Source organism: Tauraco erythrolophus, chromosome 5 (assembly GCF_009769465.1).
Source record: "Tauraco erythrolophus isolate bTauEry1 chromosome 5, bTauEry1.pri, whole genome shotgun sequence".
NCBI classification, from domain to species: Eukaryota; Metazoa; Chordata; class Aves; order Musophagiformes; family Musophagidae; genus Tauraco; species Tauraco erythrolophus.
The window spans coordinates 1,141,880-1,161,026 of record NC_141469.1 but is presented as its reverse complement, the minus strand read 5'-3'; the positions used below and the strand labels follow the sequence as shown (position 1 = coordinate 1,161,026).

Sequence of the window (19,147 nt, the reverse complement as noted above, 5' to 3'; positions counted from 1 at the left end):
AAGCACCCGGGGCCGCCACCGCTGTCTCGGTCACCTCTAGCGCCGGCGCCGCGCCACTTCTCGCGATATTTGTCGCCGCCGCCGCCGCCTTCGGTAGCAACGGCCGCCGCTCGCGCCGCAACGGCCGCCGCCTCGCTCGCTCGCGCGCGCGCCCGCCCGGTGCGCGCGGCCCCGGCTCCGCGCCGCGCTCCGCCGCCGCCGCCCCTCCCCTCCTCCCCGCAGCCCGCTCCGTCGCGGCGCCCTCCCGGCGGAGAGGAGCCTCTTCCGTGCGCGCCTCGGTCACCGCCCCGGCGCCGGAACTGCCGCAACGTCATCACCCGCCGCGACGGCGGCGCCTCTCCCCGCCCCCGCGGCCCGTCAGGCGGCCGTGCCGTATCCCCTGTCCCGCATCGCCGTCCCGCCCCCGCGGGGGCTGCCGCCGTGTGGGGCTCGCTCCCGAGGCTGGCGACCGACGGGGAGTTAATGGGAAATGGACGACCGGGTCCCGTCCGGCACCGCGCGCTGCGGCCCGCTCGGCCCGGATGTGTGCGCGGGATTCCAGGCGGGAAACGTCCCGAGGGAACGGCGAACGGCTCCGGCCTCGGCGGGCAGCGCTGCGGATGTTCCCGCTGACGAGCGATGTTCCTTCGCACGGTGCGTACTCGCGGGGCGCCCCGCTGCCAAACGCGGCCTCCGAAACGTTTTCTGAGAGAAGATTAGCGGAATGTCACTGAAAATCCGGGAAACGTCCAAGATGCCTGTGTCACCTTGGCCACACGCTTTAACGACACCCTTGAATAGATCCTGTTCCCTCCCCGAGGCCTCCAGCCCCGGACCTTCGTCCCCAACACGTACTGGGGACCTTCATTCCCTCATTCCCAGCTGGTTTTTGTCCAGAAACGGGCGGTTGTGTCCATGGATGCGGGTCTGACCCTGCAGTAACGAAAGTCTGTGGCGGTTGGTCCAGGCGGTGGGTGCGTGCTCGGGGAAGGCGTGGGGGCTTTTTTATTTCTGTATTTTTTTAGACCTGGTGGGAATAGACAAGGGTATGTGGTGGTGGGACACGGGGCAATGGCTTTAAACTGAAAGAGGGGAGATTTAGATTGGATATAAGGAAGAAATTTTTCCCTCTGAGGGTGGTGAGGCACTGGCACAGGTTGCCCAGAGAAGCTGTGGCTGCCCCATCCCTGGCAGTGTTCCAGGCCAGGTTGGATGAGGCTTTGGGCAACCTGGTGTAGTGGAGGGTGTCCCTGCCCATGGCAGGGGGGTTGGAACTGGATGATCTTTGAGGTCCCTTCCCACCCAAACCATTCCATGATTCTGTTGGATGATAAAATGTGTTTAACCACAGACACACATAATTGTAAAGGCTGGTAATGGCTGTAATCGGCTGGGATGCCACAAATGTTTTGGAATTGATGTTTGGAGCAAGTCTGTTCCAGTTGTATTTGACAGAAATGCAAAGAGCTTCTCGTTACTTGATTGCTGTATCCCCCAGTGTTGTCTTGGATCTTACTCGGATAACGATGGAAAGCACCAGTCATGTTTGCAGCAGCTCTGAAATGAAACATAGCTTTTAAAAAAAAAAATCTCAAAGAACTAAAGCTCACCATAAAAGCAAGTCTGCACAGTTTCTCCCCAAATCTTCACATTCCTTACGTCCCACCCAAACCTGCCTCTTGCCACGTGCTGCTCCGTGTTGTTAAAAAAAACGACTGAGTTAGTGGTAACAGCACCATGTCTACGTCACGTGGCTGTAACTGTACTTCTCAACCTGTGATCTTTAGGAACAAGGTCAAAATTGAACAATACTTTTATAAATACCTCCCTAGATGACAGTTTGATGTGATCCAGGAGGAATAAACTGAACGTTCCAGCCATCTACCCACTGCGTCCTGGTATGACGGCGCAAAAATCGCGAAAACAAAACAGCGCACGATGCGCGACGGCAGATCTGTGACGATGATGCTGTGCTCCTCTTGAGGCAAACGCATGGATTTTTACTGATTTTTATCGAGATACAAGCACGACTGTAGCATTTTCTGTTTGTTGTAATCACAACAGGCAGAAAACGGAATTGTAACTGAAGGTAGGGAGACCTCAGCCTTACCACCTGAAATTTGTGCGCCTGAAAAGGATGGCACTTTTTCCATAGAATGGTTTGGGTCAGAAGGGATCTCAAAGATCACCCGGTTCCAAACCCCCTGCCATGGGCAGGGACACCTTCCACCACACCACGTTGCTCAAAGCCTCATCCAACCTGGCCTGGAACACTTCCAGGGATAAAGTGTGAAGTGTTTCAAGTGATAAGCCTGGAGAGGTGACTGAGTCTCCACTGTTTCATCGAAGAGGTGGCTCATTTCTTCCAACAAAACATGTCTTCCATTTCTTTGGCCGCACAAGCAGCCGGGCAGAGCAACAGATTATCCCAACGCACCCAGTTCACCGACTTGGATTCAGGAAGGGCGGGTGCAGGACTGGATTTTGCCCTTTGAGCTGTTAGCAAGGAGCTGCCCTCTCTGTCCCTTTCCAGTGCAGCGTAAAGCTGGGAAAGGGCACTGAAGGATCGCTCTGGCGCTGAGCCCATCTAGGCCAAGCACGGCTGGAGAGACCAGTCTGCATTTGAACACTGCCCTGCAACATTGGCACGTTATTTCAAGCATCCGTTTCAGTTGTTGGGCTGGGAAAGGGTCTTCTGAGCCATCCAGTCCAGTTTCTTGCTAGTAAAAGCAGCCATATTATTTTACCAGTCTGCCTTGTGTTCTCAAGCACCGAATCAGGTGGAGGAGCTGGAAAATGCCACTTTTGTTGGCACTGGATGGCCTGTCTGGGACTGGTTGTTCAGTTCCTTTTGTGGTGGCGACATCTGTTCTGATCCAAGAGTTGCTCCTTCTGATCTTGCGGCGTAGAGCAAGTCCTTTTCCTCCACTTTTATAACAGGCAGCGTGTACCTGCCCTCCCCACCACCCTTAATGGTTTGAGCCTTTTGTGAGTGCAGCAGCAATAAAAGCACTTTTGGTCTTTGGAGAAACTTGGTGTTAGATTCAGTTTCATTTGGCTTTTAAGCTCTGCTTTTGGCACGGGCAAAAGCTGCTGTTGCGAGTCAGCTATCAGTCTGGTGAGGTTTGGAGGGGACAACGCCTTGGGAAGGCTGGAAGCTTCTCCAGGTGGCAGTACAGCACTCCCTCCATGTCTTAGAAACCCAAAATAAAGCTTTCTTGTAAATACTGTGATAACCATCAAGATGGGCTTATAATGAAAGAGTAAATAATTTTTTTTTGCGTCCCAGTTTCCATATGGGTGCGTGACCTGAGGCTATTTCCTGCTCAGAGGGCTCTTAACTAATGGATTACACAGCACGGAAAGTCAGTGTACGCCCTCATCAGGGAAGTAGTACCAAACAAATACGTTTCCTTTGTGAGTCTGCAAAGTTTATTAACTTTGGATGTTTGGCTTTGTTGCAAGCATGAAGCTGCAGGAAATCTTGAGAAAAAAAAAATCCTTAGTTATCCCTTTAATCTGTGACTTCTCCTTCAGTATTTATTCGCCTCCCTTCCGGTTATTGATTGCTCCACCGAACGCTCGATATGAAGAGTGGGAAAACCCAAGGTCTGAATTCAGTGGATGCTTTCAGGAGCTGTCTGGTGTGTTCTAGATCCTTTAAAAAGTTCAACGGGACAGCCGACACGTTTAAATCTGTGCTGTGGTGTAATTACCTGGATGGATCTGCTTTCACTTTCGTTTGTAACCGCTGGAAGCAGTATCATCGTCCAAGTCAGGAGGCAGGGATGTTGAGTTTTGTTTGCCATTATAACTAATACAGGAACTGAAAAAAGTTATTCCTGGTTGGAGTTTCAGTAACCCCTCCAGCACGCGCACGTGTGCACGTTTTCACACCCAGTAAGTCTGACTGGTCCCTCCCTCTGCCCTTCTGCCCCAGTTTCACCTGCGTGCCCTCACCCTCCCGCTTCGCCCACGTGTCAGGGATCGAGCCCACCTGCACGGTGCCATCCAGCAGGGCCTGAGCACGCTCTGCTGACACGCAGCTCCTAGTTTTTCCGTATTTTTTCACTCTAGGAGCTCCTGAACGACAGAACTTCTGACTTTGAGGGCTGGAGAGAAAGAAGGGTGGAAGAAGGTGTCTCATTATTGATGGGCAAAGATTAAATAATCTAGCTTTTACCTTCGAGAACTTTTGTCGTAAATGCACTGAAGTAGCACTTCTGAATCGCGAAAATAGTTTTATTTTTGGGAAGGGGCGAATGTATTTTCTCTCTGTATTTGTTTTTGTGAAAACTTCTTGACTATTTCACCCAAACTCAGCACTGCGACAGCTGCCCCGAGGCCAGCCTTTCCCCATTGTCTCACTCCAGCTATTTCACTATCTGTTTTTCCTCTTTTTGTGAATCCAGCTGCTTCAGTTGAATTCTTCTAAGTGCTCAAGAGCAGCTGCCTCTTAGTGAGGGCGAATGCTGTCAGCCTGAACCCACACCCCTCAACTTTTTGTCTCTTCCTGTCAAGACTATGTCTAGTTTTAACTTTTCTCACAGTAAGAGGAACGTAGGAGTAGCACAAAAGTTAGACATCCCCAGATGAAATGATTATCCAAATGAGCTACGCAGTTAATCCAAAACCAAAATCATGCCGTTCTCACTGATTATAGAATGAGTGAATTCACTGGTTATCTTTGATGCACACAGTTTTGCGGTTGCATCTGTATGTGCTGCAACTATTGTATTCATAGAGTCATAGAATCCTCTGGTTGGAAGAGACCTTCAAGATCATCGAGACCAACCATTCACCCTGCACTGTCAGGGTCCCTAAACCATCAGTCATGAAACCCAAATGATTGTGTTCCTTCAACACACGCACCACAAGAACTGGTCACTGAGCCTCCTTGATGCGTAGCATTGGCTCAAAAAAAAATAAGGAAGACCCACCTGAAACGGGAAACAAGATAAACTAAAATTAGATCATCATTAGTTATTTTAAACAGAAATAATCAAGTTGTTCAGCAGTTACGCAGTTACTGCTGACCAAGTCAAGGAGAGAAAGAAGGAAAAGAACACAAACGTGTCTATATTCAGAGGAGCACTGTCTTCTGTGATACATGTGTTAAGGTTTGTCCAAAACACTCAGTGGAAAAGAATGATTAAAATTTGGGGTTTTTTTCAGTGCAACCATGGCACGGAATTAAATTAGATTTATTAAATATCTGTATTTCTCCATTATAGCAAATTTCCTGCGAGCGTTTCAATTGGTGTGGCCTCGTGAGTAAAGAAAACAAAGAAAATCCAGACAGATTCAGAACCAAACAAGAGTGGTACCAGCCTAGAAGACCTGCTTTGAGTCAACAGCAGCCCTGTTCATCAAGGGACAGCCCCTCTGTACGTGCAGGAGGTAAAGCATTTACGTTAACACTCTGTACAGTGTGGGTGATACTTTGGGAGTCTGTGTCTTATTTAAGAAATGGCTTAAGCACTTGGAATCCTAAAAACTTACTAGTACTCTATGAGACTTACGTTTCTATATGCACAAATGATTTTTGAAAGCAGGTTTCGGGTTCCTAGTTTGCTTGACGTGTTTTCAAAACACTTTGTGAGTCTGAAATTGAAAAAATACCGTGGCAAATTGAAGCAAATAGCATCTCGGTGAAGTTCTGGATTTCTTTCTGATTCTCTTCAAGAGCTGTAAAAGATAAAAATAAACCAAGAGAAATTATGAGATAAAGAGAAGTTTTTGTGTATTTTATGTATAATGGATCTGTAATCTAAAACTAAATGAGGCTTCTCGAGCCAAAACCCCCTGTATTTGAATATCAAAGTTTACTTGTCCAAGTAGTGTTTTGTTGTTTGTTTTTTTTTTTAATTACTGCCATTTAAGGTAGCATCGACTGTGGACTACACACGAATCACCTCGCAGGTTAAACCTTTCTTACATTTCATGTTTTGCTTGAGTCCCGCCAGTTCATAATGATAATATCTATAGTAACCACTTTTTAAGTAAACAATTGATTAGTTTGGAAATTAGTCCTTGAAATTGTTTCTCGTTGTGCAGCTCAGGAGGTCTTAATGCAAACAGCCTTCTGCTGGCATGCAGAACAACGAGGTTCAAGCTGTAGTTTTCTCTCTTTATATAAAGTGTGCCTAGAAAATATTTGTGCTACCAGACTAGTTTATCTCAGGACAAGAAAGGGATTGAGAATCTCCGTGTAAAACTCCTTAAGATCTTGGTTTCAGTGAAGGCAATGCGAGAAATTTCTGTGATATCTCAAAAAGGTATGTGAAGTGCAAGAAAAGCTTTTTTCACAGAGTTCAAATGGTAACTAGAAAAATTTTCCAAAAGCCCTCAATCGTCTACCATGATCTAACCCCCCAGGATGCTGTGGAGCCTCTGTTTTTCAAAACAGAATCTTCTCTACCTCGTTTATTGTGTGCTCTTCTATTTATTGGCTCGTGTTATCTGCTGTTTTGTCTTTGCTTCAGTGCATTTGCTTGCAACTGCTGTGTATTGCTGATTTCTGATGTCCTATTCTAGGGGAAAGTTGGGATATTTTTTTTTTTTTAAGGAGGAAAGATCAATCTTTCTGTTATTCCAGTTTGACACAGAAGATGGAGCTAGAAGCTGGCAATACATCTTCATCTAAAACTAGTCAGAATTGAGGGTCATGAATGACAAATTCTTACTCTTCCCAACGTTCTGGAAATAAAGCTCTACTAAAACATTTGATTCTTAAACATATATGTCCTAAATTTTTTTTTTTTTTTCTGTTTAACACTAAATACAAAGTGATTTTTTTTTTTTTTGTCATTTATTTCCAGCAGGCTTCACTTCTTCCTCCTCTGGTAACTGTACAAGCTCTTTTTGTAGTTCAAATTTAATTCCTTTTCTAACCAACACATGATCATTCCCTACAGTGTTTTAATCATCAGACAGCTTAGCTGTAAAGGAAACCGTTGGCAATTTAGAGCTAAGGAAAAAACTCAAATGCTTCCCTATACTGTGGTTTCTGCTCCGTGTTTGACAAATTTCACACAGAATCACAGAATGTTAGGGATTGGAAGGGACCTCAAAGGATCATCTATTCCAAATTTCTTGTGCTGTGTGTATTCCCCAGTGCCAAACGAGAGGAAGCTGAATGTTTTTGCTACCAGAGGTGTATGGATACGAACGATGGTTTCACTGCACGTCGTTCTACTTCTCTCGTTTAAGAGAGCCCTTAATCCCTTAGCAATCAGGTTTTTAGCAGATGCTGAGATGTCAGGGACATTAACTACCTGTATATTTGTGTGTGGTGTGCGTGTCGTGCGTGTTCACAGAAACGGACCGGGAAGAGCCACGTGGTTTGCAAATTTTTGGCTGGACAGACCTATATAAAACAGTACAGGAAAAGTCAGCTCTTCCCAGGTACAGCGTAGCTCCGACCGAGTAACAATACTTACATTTCTTTAAATCTTTTTGCTGAGGAAAAGATAATGACATATTCAAGTGGTATTTTATACTGAGGAATTGAGAACATTTCTTCAAGGTCGAGAGAGGTTCTCCTCCCCCTCTACTCTGCCCTGGTGAGGCCGCATCTGGAATATTGTGTCCAGTTCTGGGCCCCTCAGTGCAAGAAGGACAAGGAACTGCTGGAGAGAGTCCAGCGCAGGGCCACAAAGATGATGAAGGGAGTGGAGCATCTCCCTTAGGAGGAAAGGCTGAGGGAGCTCGGTCTCTTTAGCTTGGAGAAGAGGAAACTGAGGGGGGACCTCATTAATGTTTATAAATATGGGAAGGGTGACTGTCATGAGGATGGAGCCAGGCTCTTCTCAGTGGCACCCAACGATAGGACAAGGGGAAATGGATATAAGGTGGAACAGAGGAGGTTCCGCTTAAACATGAGGAAGAACTTCTTCCCAGTAAGGGGAACAGAACACTGGAACAGGCTGCCCAGAGAGGTTGTGGAGTCTCCTTCTCTGGAGATGTTCCAAACCCGCCTGGACGCGTTCTTGTGTGATCTGATCTAGGTGGTCCTGCTCCGGCAGGGGGATTGGACTAGATGATCCTTTGTGGTCCCTTCCATTCCCCGACATTCTGTGATTCTGGGATTCTGTCAGGCTGCTGACAAGTATTGGTAGTGCTCCCTGCACGGCCAAAGAGTGGAATGCCAAACGCCTTGCCAGCCTGGTAAAAAACGGAAAATTGCACCAATGCACCATCCTAATCTCGCTCATTGACATGCTCCTAATATCATCACCTGATGCTTGCTGAATATAACTCCAGTAGCAAACATTTCTGCAGAGTTTTTAAATGAAGAAAAGGCTCTGCCTCCTGAGAACACTGCCATTCTCGGGCACCTCAGGATTTCTCTCTTGGCACCACGCAGATCCTTTCTTTTAGGCAGTCCTGACCACACACATTTGTGCTATAGACCCATAAATCTTACACAAGTTGAGAGGCAGCAGATGCAAAGAGATCTGGTGAAGTAGAAACGGTGACTCAGAATGTTAATGGCAAAGCCAGGACTGGGACCTGCCCCTTCCAAATGCGTTTCCTCTCTGTTTTAGCACAATTCCCAGTGTAACCTGAGATAGACCTGCTTTTTACTGTCCATACTTGTGCCTCCTGCATTGACTCCCAGCCTGTGCTTTTCCCCAGCTCACTGCATCAGCCTTCTCATCCGTTACCGCTGGCCCGTCTGCTCTAGTCTTCCCCTGCACTTGGGAGTGGGTTGCTGGGCCTCACAGGCAGGAAGAAGTTAAACCCATATTTATTTTTTGCTGTGTGACGTGGACGTTTCCTACTCTTCCACTAACCGGGCTAAAAACATCTGTGTAATTTGGTGTAAAATAACTACCTTAAAATATTGCAGGGAGTGTCTAAAATCTGCATGGAAAGACCCAAGATACCATATCTCTTGGCACTTTTGCAAATTAAACCCTTACCTTCCAAAACCGAGTCCTAAGAAAAAGCCTTTTGCCAGAAGAACAACAACTCACTTGTGATTGTATCCACTTGTGTAAAACAAACTGTTTCTGCGGGGTTCCTGCTAACCAGGGTCTCTGCTGGAGCTTGACCTTGCACAGGTGACTTCAGTGGGGCTGTACATCATGCACACAGTCAGTGTGCTTGTAATTCTTGCCTTTGGACATCCACTGGTGTCAAGGTTTGCTTGCACACACCTCATGGCAAGACAAAAGATTTTAAATTTGACCAGACACGAATGAATTTGTGATTTAAGATGTTACTTGACTCAAAAAAAAAACCCCAAAACCCAAGTGTGATTCTCGTTTGGTTATTCAGCAGTTTCTCATCTTTTCTTAGTGCTTCTCTGGTCGCACTGGGGTAGTCAAAAGCAGGCAGTTTGATCTCCCTTCCTTTTCCAGGGAAGTTGGGCGAGTTTTAGCACTGACTTCGACGCGACTGGAACTCGGCCAATGCTGAATGTATTTCCAAATCCCACATGGAGAACCTGATAACCTTATTGAGTTGTCAAATAGCTACTTAGGCAATATCAGCGCCCAATAGACAGGAGTCTCTGGTTTGTCTGGTTTGAATCCATCCTTAAGCAACTTGAAGTGCATTTATATACTAAGAGGAGGAAGGGAGTGCTTGATTTTCCTTTCAGAAGTGGAAGTAGCTAGATTACCTACTTGATAACCAGGAATCAAACCAAGTAGTCTTCTTTTGCTTTGGAAAAAAAAAAAAAACCCAAACGACTATGCAGAAATTCTGCGGGGAGTCTACTTCCACCTTCTCCACACAATAATTTTTAGTTCCAATGTTACTTCGTTCTGTATTCAATTTTATGGCCAGGTTGGCCGTGAGGTTTTCTTTCTGTGGGTCGCAAGATAAAACGTCCTAAGTCCATGTCAGGGGAGTTTTTGTTTGTTGCCACATGGTACAATAACTGTGTGTTTTTGCCAAAGAACAGAAAATTCAGTGCAAAGTTTCATGAATAAATGCCATGAGGACTGATAAAAATACATGTTATCAGTAAAACAGTGAGGGTTACTAGCCACGGGCTTCCACGTTTGTTGTTCTAAAACCGTGACAACTGCAAACCTTTTATAGGGTCTGGGTCTGTAGGTCTTAAAAAAAGAAAAGGTCGTTCTAGAGTTTCTAGAGACGGTATCTTAATTTTAGAGGCAGACCCGGTGACAAACTGGTATCTTTTTGTTCTCTTGATTTTATATTTGGTTCCAATTGTCCTATTTTTAATGGAAGGTCTGTTTACAGCACATTGTCTTACTCACATCTGACCATTGCGTGGAATCAGGTGCCCACCACGACACAAGGATCGTGTCAAGCAACGAATGATGTACACAAAGAACATGAGGCTTAGTCTTCTTAACACGTATTGAACTTGGTATATTTTCCAGTGGAAGATCTCCAGGAGTTACATTCATCATCCTTTGGGTGACTATTTCAATCCTTTCAGATTTCTTGATTTCAGATTGTTCCTTATGATTGGCAGGATGAATTCAACACTCAGATTTTCGTTTACGGCTTGGAAGACGTGGAGTGAGAGTGGACTTACACGTTTGAGAGTGAGACAGAGACTAATACAATCTAATCTACACCTTCCTACAGGTCTGAACCACTCTAAAAGACTAAGTCTATCACAAATAGCCAGTGTTGGTCTCTGAGAAGAGGCATCAAGGTCAAGCATTGCAGGTGGACTCTGTCATTCCTAGCCTGAGAAATGGGCAGATGTCCGTGTAGGTCATAGTTGAGTACTGGTTCTAGGGTAGTAGTGTTGTAGCTTGTTAATTTGCTTTGAGTTTTTATTGGACATAGGTCACAGTTAGCAGATTCATAGATGTTTGTCATTTGAAAGGTCTGAACTATATTAAACATACACTCTGCCTTGAACTGCTTTGGTTGTAGATCACAAAACACCATCCCCAGGGACAACGAATGTATTCAGAAGGGTAATTTCCATGGATTCGGCGCTGCCGCAGCGCAGACTCCTGTTGGGAGCTCTACTGTTGTCTTCAGTAGGAGCAAAGATGGGCTGGCGATATTTGTCATCGAGCAACCATTATGACCCAAAGTAGACCTGGTCTGCCTGTTTATGGCACCGTTTTCACGTAAAATGCAATTAGCTGAATCCACACTGTTTCATGGGAAACATCAGAGTTCTGATAAACTTCCATGAAATCATAGAATCATAGAATGGTTAGGGCTGGAAGGGACCTTCAAAGGTCATCTAGTCCAACCCCCCTGCAAGGAACAGGGACATCTCCAACTAGATCAGGTTGCTCAGGGCCTCGTCCAACCTGGCCTTGAACGTCTCCAGGGATGGAGCATCCACCACCTCTCTGGGCAACCTGTTCCAGTGTTCTACCACTCTCATGGTAAAGAATTTTTTCCTAATATCCAACCTGAATCTACCTCCCTCTATTTTAAAACCATTACCCCTTGTCCTATCACAACTGGCCCTCCTGAACAGCCTCTCCCCATCTTTCTTGTAGGCCCCCTTGAGGTACTGGAAGACCGCTATAAGGTCACCCCGGAGCCTCCTCTTCTCCAGGCTGAACAGCCCCAACTCTTTCAGCCTGTCCTCATAGGAAAGGTGCTCCAGCCCTCTTATCATCTTCGTGGCCCTCCTCTGGACCCTCTCCAACTGGTCCATGTCCTTCTTATGTTGGGGACTCCAGAACTGGACGCAATACTCCACAGAACCACATTGGCTTTAACAAACCGTCAGGGACGCAGGCCCTGTGCTTGTAGGATTTCTAGCTTTGGGGTATCCAGTCAAACGAGCCAAGAACATCCATCAGTATTCTGGGATGCCAAAGCGTTCATCCCAAGACTCTTACAGTGCTGACAGCAATGAGACTACAGTGCCTGACCATGCAATCAGGAGACCGTGCGACTCGTGTTCACGCCAGGCTCTCAGCATTTCCAGGCTTCCTGTTCTTGCACCAGGAGCCGAGTCCTAGGTCTTAGCTCAGCTCTGGGCTCTCCCCTCTGCCAGTAGAAACGGTGAGAAATTCGGTTCAGCACACAATTTGCACAGCTTCCAACTTCCCTTCCCAGGGAGCCGGGAATCTGGCAGCCTTAGGCAACCCTGGCATGGAGAATACTCAGTCAGACACAGGAGGCAGATCTAACATGTCCATCAGGTAATGTCACTAGCTGTTTATGAACAGGGACAGGAGGATCCCTGCTCGTTTCCACGAGGGACACAGGGCAGGATTCCTCTCTTTCTACATCAAGCGCCTACTTCTGGTTAGACAGCTTGCGTCCTTCCCTCCACGGCTATTTTGACTCGATCTGCACAACTTCCAAGGAAGCCTGGAGTCTCTTGGCGGTGAGAATAGCTCAGGTGCCTGTACTCTTGACACCCAAAGCTCAGGAAGATGAATCCCACTCTGTTTTTCCAGCGCTTGTAGTCATGGAGAAAAGTGGGAAACCTACGTTCGCTTAACAGAGCCAGATACGGGCAATTCTAAATTCATTCTTATTTAATTTCACGAGTTATTTCAGAGACCTATAGACAGATTATGAAAATGCTTCTCTGGCAATACTGAAGCATGGTTGGTGTTAGAAGAAAAGGCATTTGACCAGAAGGCAAATGTCAAGGACTGTCAGCGTGGGGTTGGAGGGCAGTATAGAGGAATGGCCTAGCGAGTACAGCCACTGGCTGATTGATCCAAAAGACAACACTAAAAGCTTCATGTCCAAAGAGTTTGTTAATATTTCTTCTCCTGATTTGAGAAGGATTCTCAGGTTAGCATTCAAATTAAATAAAAAAAAAAAAAAAACCACCAAACCACAGCTATTCAGAGTTTGCAAAGCCACAGGTCTATCTGATGCCTGTTTTTAATTCCTTTGATGTGACTGCCTGGCCCAATCTTTTTATTACTTATTTAAGAGAACCACATGAGCCACAGAGATCTTTGCTAAGCTTAATCCCATTTTTTGGTCTCAGGTGAAAGTTTTCTGATTCTTAGAATGTACTGAGTAACCTCTCTTTTAACATCAGCTCTTCCTGAAGGCTCTCAAATCAGGGACCTCAAATCACTCATCTCCTTTGAAAACCAGAGTTTGCAAGCACTACCCTAAAGAAAAAAAACCAAACAAAACAAGCAACATTTCCTCAGTTTCATGCTATTTTTCAGTCGCTTCCTCAACACTGGGAATCCTAAGTTTCCAGTATCACATGCTATATCCTAACACAGACAGGCAAAGGAGAAGGGATGAAGGAAAACAGCAGCCAGAAGAAAGACAAGGTTTTGTTGCTACTGCTGCAAGTCAAATTCTCTTCTAAGAGATCATTTACGTGCTGGTAGGACCGTCGAGGGTTTGATTCACGTTTAAGGTAGTACTGGACTTAGAACTACAAGCCAGAAATGGCTTAATAAACGTGATCTGTCTGAAAGCTGCTGGAAAAGCTTTACAATTGATTTTTTCAGACAGAAAAGTACACGTGCTGAGGTTTGACTAGTTGAACTTTGCTTCTGAGACCGGGACAAAAACCTTGAAGTATTTCCCCATGGTTTTGGATTTCACCTGCGGGGACAGAAAGCTTCAGATTTAATTCATGGAGCCTCAGAATTCGTTATAGCAGAATAATATGCAGAAATGGACTGTCTTTTTAGGTCAGTGAGTAAATGACAGTGCCAAGCTACAAAATTTCTTAATCTGTCTGCTTTGAAAGAAGGGAACAAGCTCAGCCCTCACTGCAGCAGGCCTCCAAGGCTCTGGACCCCGTTTCTTCCTGCTCATCCTCACCACTCTGCTCTCAGAGCTTCCGAGCTCCCTGCTGGAGCGTCCGGAGGTGAACCCTGCCTCTCTTCAGATACTGGCTTTGAGGAAGTTGGAATCCTGGGTTCTGGCAGGAGTGCTGAAAGGAGCAATATTTTTGAGTACAGCTGTGATTGAACCTCATCCAGCATACACGGGACTGAAAAGATTCTTCCCTGCACCTTCATCCGTCTCTCTCGCGCTGTAAACGGCCCTCCAGCCGTGAGGACCTACAAACGGCCATACAAAGTTCTGTTCTCCTATTGAGGTGCCATTTCAGGTCCTAACTCCTAGCTAAAGATATTCCGAAGGTGGTACTGGATATTTGAGGTGGAAAATGCCACTCCTGCTCCAGGGCTTCATTTAAAATAATTATCTTGGCATTTTTCAAAGCTGCAGGGGCTTTACCTTCAGGAGTTGCTTACTCAGAAATGCTTAATGCTTGACCATTTAGGACTTGTCTTAAATAAACTAATGTCCTCCCAAGAAAGAAACCAACATGAAAAAATCCAGAGGTCATAAGAGAAAAACCAGCACAAAATCAGAGAACAATTGTAGCAGTAACACAGATTCTGTTTCTATGGAGATGGACACGAAAGAGAAAATATTCATCAGCTCTGCAGTTTTCAGGCCAGAACGGGAAAACCGTAAGCTTACAATGGAACTAAATGAAAAATAGGACAAAGTCAGAGTGTCGGCACCGCTGAGGGGCAAAGGCTGTCAGTGATGTGGTAACATCTGGGTCTGCCAGCTGCAGAACGGGGCACTCTCTGTCCAATCGCAGAAATTTTCCACAAGTCCTTCAGCTCCCCTAGACATCAAGCAATTTTTTCAACTCTTAAAGGGTTTTGAGTTGAGAACAAAACCAGTGGCTGCCAGAATCCTTAGTTCGTTTTCAACACGCTTTTCTTTCAATTTTAGCAAATACACCTGCTTACACTTACAAAAAAGGTTTTTTATATATTGGAGGTCACAGATAAACGCCTTAAAGGAATTCAAAAAAACCCTCCAAACATTTCCTGCTGTTCCTCAGAAGTTTTCCACATCTCTTTCACGCTAAACCTGGAGTACGTCAAACCTAGGAAAGGAACATGGACAATCCCTTGCCAAACAAAAGCTTTCAGCGTTGGCTCTTGACTGAACTGTGCTCGCTGGATGGTTCTCCTCTACTGCCAAAGACCATCAAGCTGCAGTTGACTGCGGTTGCACTTTTCCAGGCACAGTGCCACCAACAATTTCTCTGAGGTTGGATGCCATTTATTAGCTATCGGAAACAAAATAGCCGCGACGGAGACAGGCTGGTGAAAAGGAGGAACCGCAGAGACTCGTAGTGAGAATTTTCAGAGAAATTCCAGCAGATCTATTAGGATCGTTAGAAATATGGTCAGGCAAAGCTCAGGCAGCAGCATGGAAATTGGGAATTGAGTGCCAAAAACTTTCTAGGGTACAAGTGAACGTACTGGATTCCAAAGGTCCCTGGAGAATTATGTAAGAGAAAAAAAAAAGGTTCACCACCATCAGTTGTATCGTGAAATAAACATCAATCCCACCACTGCAACAATTCAAATTCCAAATAGCGTATCCAAGAAATTTGTAAAAAATACTGAAGCAAAAGATTCTTTCTGATAAGGACTTTGTGAACTGAGTCATGCTGCACCTCGGGTAATTCTTTCCTATGTCTAGTTTGTAATTAGATGTGCACTTCACTCACACCGAAACATCACTCCGATGGTTTTCGAGGGACCTTATAGCTGGAAATGGATAAATCTGATCAAGCCAATACCTCATCTGCTTTGCGGATTACTTATTTGTACTGACAGACAAAAATTCATGGGGATATGGAAAAAAAGAGACTAATTTTGAGAAGGCACACAACGTGACAGCCGATAGCCCTCACAAAACATTGGAGGCTGTATATTTGGATAGATACAAACAATTTAACAGATTATTGAGGAGTCAATATGGAACCATAAAATGGTTTAGGTTGGAAGGGGCCTTCAAGATCATCCAGTTCCAACCCCCCTGCCGTGGGCAGGGACACCCTCCACTACACCAGGTTGCTCAAAGCCCCATCCAACCTGGCCTTGAACACTTCCAGGGATGGGGCAGCCACAGCTTCTCTGGGCAACCTGTGCCAGTGCCTCACCACCCTCTGAGGGAAAAATTTCTTCCTTAGATCTAATCGAAATCTCCCCTCTTTCCTTTTAAAGCCATTTCCCCTTGTCCTGTCACTACACACCCTTGTTCAAAGCCCCTCTCCAGCTTCCTTGCCGGCCCCTTTAGGTACTGGAAGCTGCTGGAAGGTCTCCCCGGAGCCTTCTCTTCTCCAGGCTGAGACACCTGCAATCAGTAAGCTGTTACCTCACAAGGCAAAACAAACCCGTTCTTGTACTTGCTGCCAAAGAATGATATTGGCAACCGTTACTCGATAAGGAAAACAGCTACATCATCACATTATGGATTTGAGGACACAGATCGGTAGGGATGGTAGAATGCCCCAGAGATCAAACGTACAGTATTTGAAAAGCTGGACAGGCGACAAGACTCACTAACAGGACTCGAACACTTCAGAGATTCATGCTGAGACAGAGAATATCTTGGATGTAAAAACAGCGTTACAAGAAGAGTTGTGAGGTACAAACTCAACCTCTTCTCTTTGATCCGTCTAAGTAGGAAGAACAAAGTCATTTCTGGCTCATTGCTGCACCACCCGTGATATACCTGCTAACTTACCCATAGCTTGCTTTCGACAGGTAAAACCAACAGAGAAGGTACCTCACATCTAAAAGATGTTACTATATCATATCAATGCCTCCATTAAAAAAGATTTAACAAATTTTTTTTCCATGCCAGCCTAGCGTATGTAAACCCCTGAGGACAAGTAGAAGACGGAGACGCAGAAACGCAGTTGGTCTAAGTGGCAAAGAAAGAGCAGGGACCACCTTGCCCGTTCTGAAACTCAGTGATGTTCTGCAGCGTGAACACATAGACACCTGCAAAGCCTGTTCCTGGGGATTGGGGTGTTGTTTCTAGAAATATGGCAACCAGGAGCTTTCACCTTCATGTTACCCGCAGAAAAATGTACGCACAACTGAGGTATCATGCCATCACCTGCACGTGTAATAAGCTCCACCGGCAAATCAGGGAAGGAAAGTCTTCAGAAACTACTGTCAATAATCAGAAAATGCTTTTATGAAGTACCCTACACCCCCAGAACACCGTTATGTGATGTTGTTGGAATAGCAGAGCTATTCCAGAGTAGTAACTGAGCTACTCTGAGATGCATATAGATGATTTGTCACACAGCAGTCCTAGACACGAAGACAAAGTTATGAAAAATGCATTTTTCTTCGTGAGGGAAAGCGTCGTTTAAAGCAATTATATAGGAGATTGAAGGCAGGAGCTTGAAGTAACAAGTGACCAGGAGCTCACAATTGCTACTAGCATCCTAAGGATAGTGGGACTATCTGCACATGAAAAAGAGGCATCCTATGTAATATCAGTATACTATTAAACAGGTATTCTTGAGAAAAGTTGTTCTTGAAAATATACATTAGAGCTATTTTGACTTCTCCTCTGCAGATAAGCGTAAGAGAGATGAAAGACCTGGTAAACAGCCATGTTAGGAAAATGCTGGGCCAGACAACCGAGATGTGCAACGTGCCCAGTAGATCCCAGTATACGTTAGGCATGCACATAAATTATCTCATTACCCTAAATTATCTAGGGTTTTGGAATACGTGTTGTGGGACACCACTGCAGCGATTTCTGCGAGCAAAGCAACGCAGCATTCCGACAGATACTATAGGGCAGGAATTGTTTTGGAGCCGGTTGGTGCAACTTGGCTGGAAATAGATGTTTGGCTGCATCTTCGTTAGATTGCAGCCAGTCAAACAGTCAACTACTGGGTGAACTTCTCAATGCTGTAGTAAAGAGCACGGCAACAAGGAAACACACACACGTGCCACAGGGAGTAGGAAAAAGCTGGCTCAGAAGCCCCACGCTGGCAGTCTTAGTGTCACCGCTATTGCCAGCGAAGCAATAGACCTGAGACCTCCTCAGCAAGATGTGGAAGGAAGCCTGGCTTGCTCCAGCTTCTCCACCACCTGCCTGCAAGGCCTTCCCACCGCTTTTGGGCTACCGTGGTCTGAAAGAACATTTCTCCAACTCCTGCCGTGGTAAACGCCGTGTTAGAAGGTCGTTAGGGGACTACCCAAGCAAAAAGCAATTAATAACTTGAGAAAGCAGAGGCATTCATATCTGTGTGCGTGTGTCTTGAGATGGACAGTGGAAGGTACAATGTCAAACTGTGCAGTCAGGTTATCAAATTCCAGCTTAACTTTGACATCTGGAAAACATACGTTTGCCATACGTAACATTTTCATACACACATAACAACTGTTTTTTTTTTTTATGCTTTTCAGCATAATTAAGAAAACGTCTGCCTTCCAGCCAGACTTGATGATAGAGCTTGAGCACAGAGAGGACAATGAGGTCCATGTGTTACCCTGGCTGAGGCCTTTATCCCTCACTTTGAAGTAAGCACCAAACACTGCATGTTCCGGCCGTTCTTGTCCGTGCTCTGGATTTTGACATGAAGTTCAGGTTTGCAAAACTGTGTAGGTGTTGAGGATGCAGGTTTTGGTCTCGAATCTGTTTCAGCAGAGGACTACAGGGATAAGACAGTAAATGACAAACTGAGCTTATTGGAATTAGGTGTTGGAATTATTTAAGTGCAGTGAGACTAGGAATAGTCATTCCAGTTGATTTAAAAACGCTTATTTTAATGCAAGAAAACTCTCTAAGACTGCAGATGAGTGGCTGATCACCCAAGATGAATGGTTCAGCATTAGAACTGAGGACATGCTCAGAAGATATGCCCTATGATGGGATGCTGTTAGCTACACCTTAGCAGATCTCTGCCTCTTCTGCTACAGTGATCAAATCCTTTCCATGCGTATGTTTGCTCATCAGGTGGACCTTCTTGCTCGTTTTATATCTTGGAGTCCATCTCTGTTCAAATAAAAGGCGAATTTCTGTTTGCCATGTTTGACTTGTTTTGCGTGGGAGCCAAACATCAGTGATAAGAACAGCAAACATAATCCACCGGAGCAGGAATAGAGCGGTACCTCACCCTGTGTCCAGAGCTGCAGACATTTGTTTAGAAATATACTGATAATTACAGTTATTTTAAAAAATGAGCTCCTGTCCAATGAAAAAAAAAATAACAGCTAAGCCACACGTCTGTAGGCACAGGACTGGAAAGAGGAGGTGGCGACACCGTTGTCAGCATTGTCTCACCTCCACCTGCAGACACGTGAGAAAAGAAGCAGCATTCTTTTTGCTGGTTTCCTCTGCTTTGGCAGACAGCTAATTTTCATTTTAAGGAAAAAAAGAAAAATCTATTTAGCTTCTTTCCTTTGTGGTGATG

The 19,147-nt window shown here is 45.5% G+C and overlaps 1 long non-coding RNA gene across 1 annotated transcript; it reads left to right on the top strand.

The window, feature by feature from the left end:
* Positions 1 to 523: 523 nt before the first annotated feature.
* LOC147528662 (uncharacterized) lies at positions 524 to 18,275 on the top strand. The gene is made up of 3 exons (XR_015222150.1): positions 524 to 633; positions 5,214 to 5,379; positions 18,141 to 18,275. It is a non-coding gene; the product is annotated as an uncharacterized LOC147528662 (long non-coding RNA).
* The last annotated feature ends 872 nt before the right edge of the window (positions 18,276 to 19,147 follow it).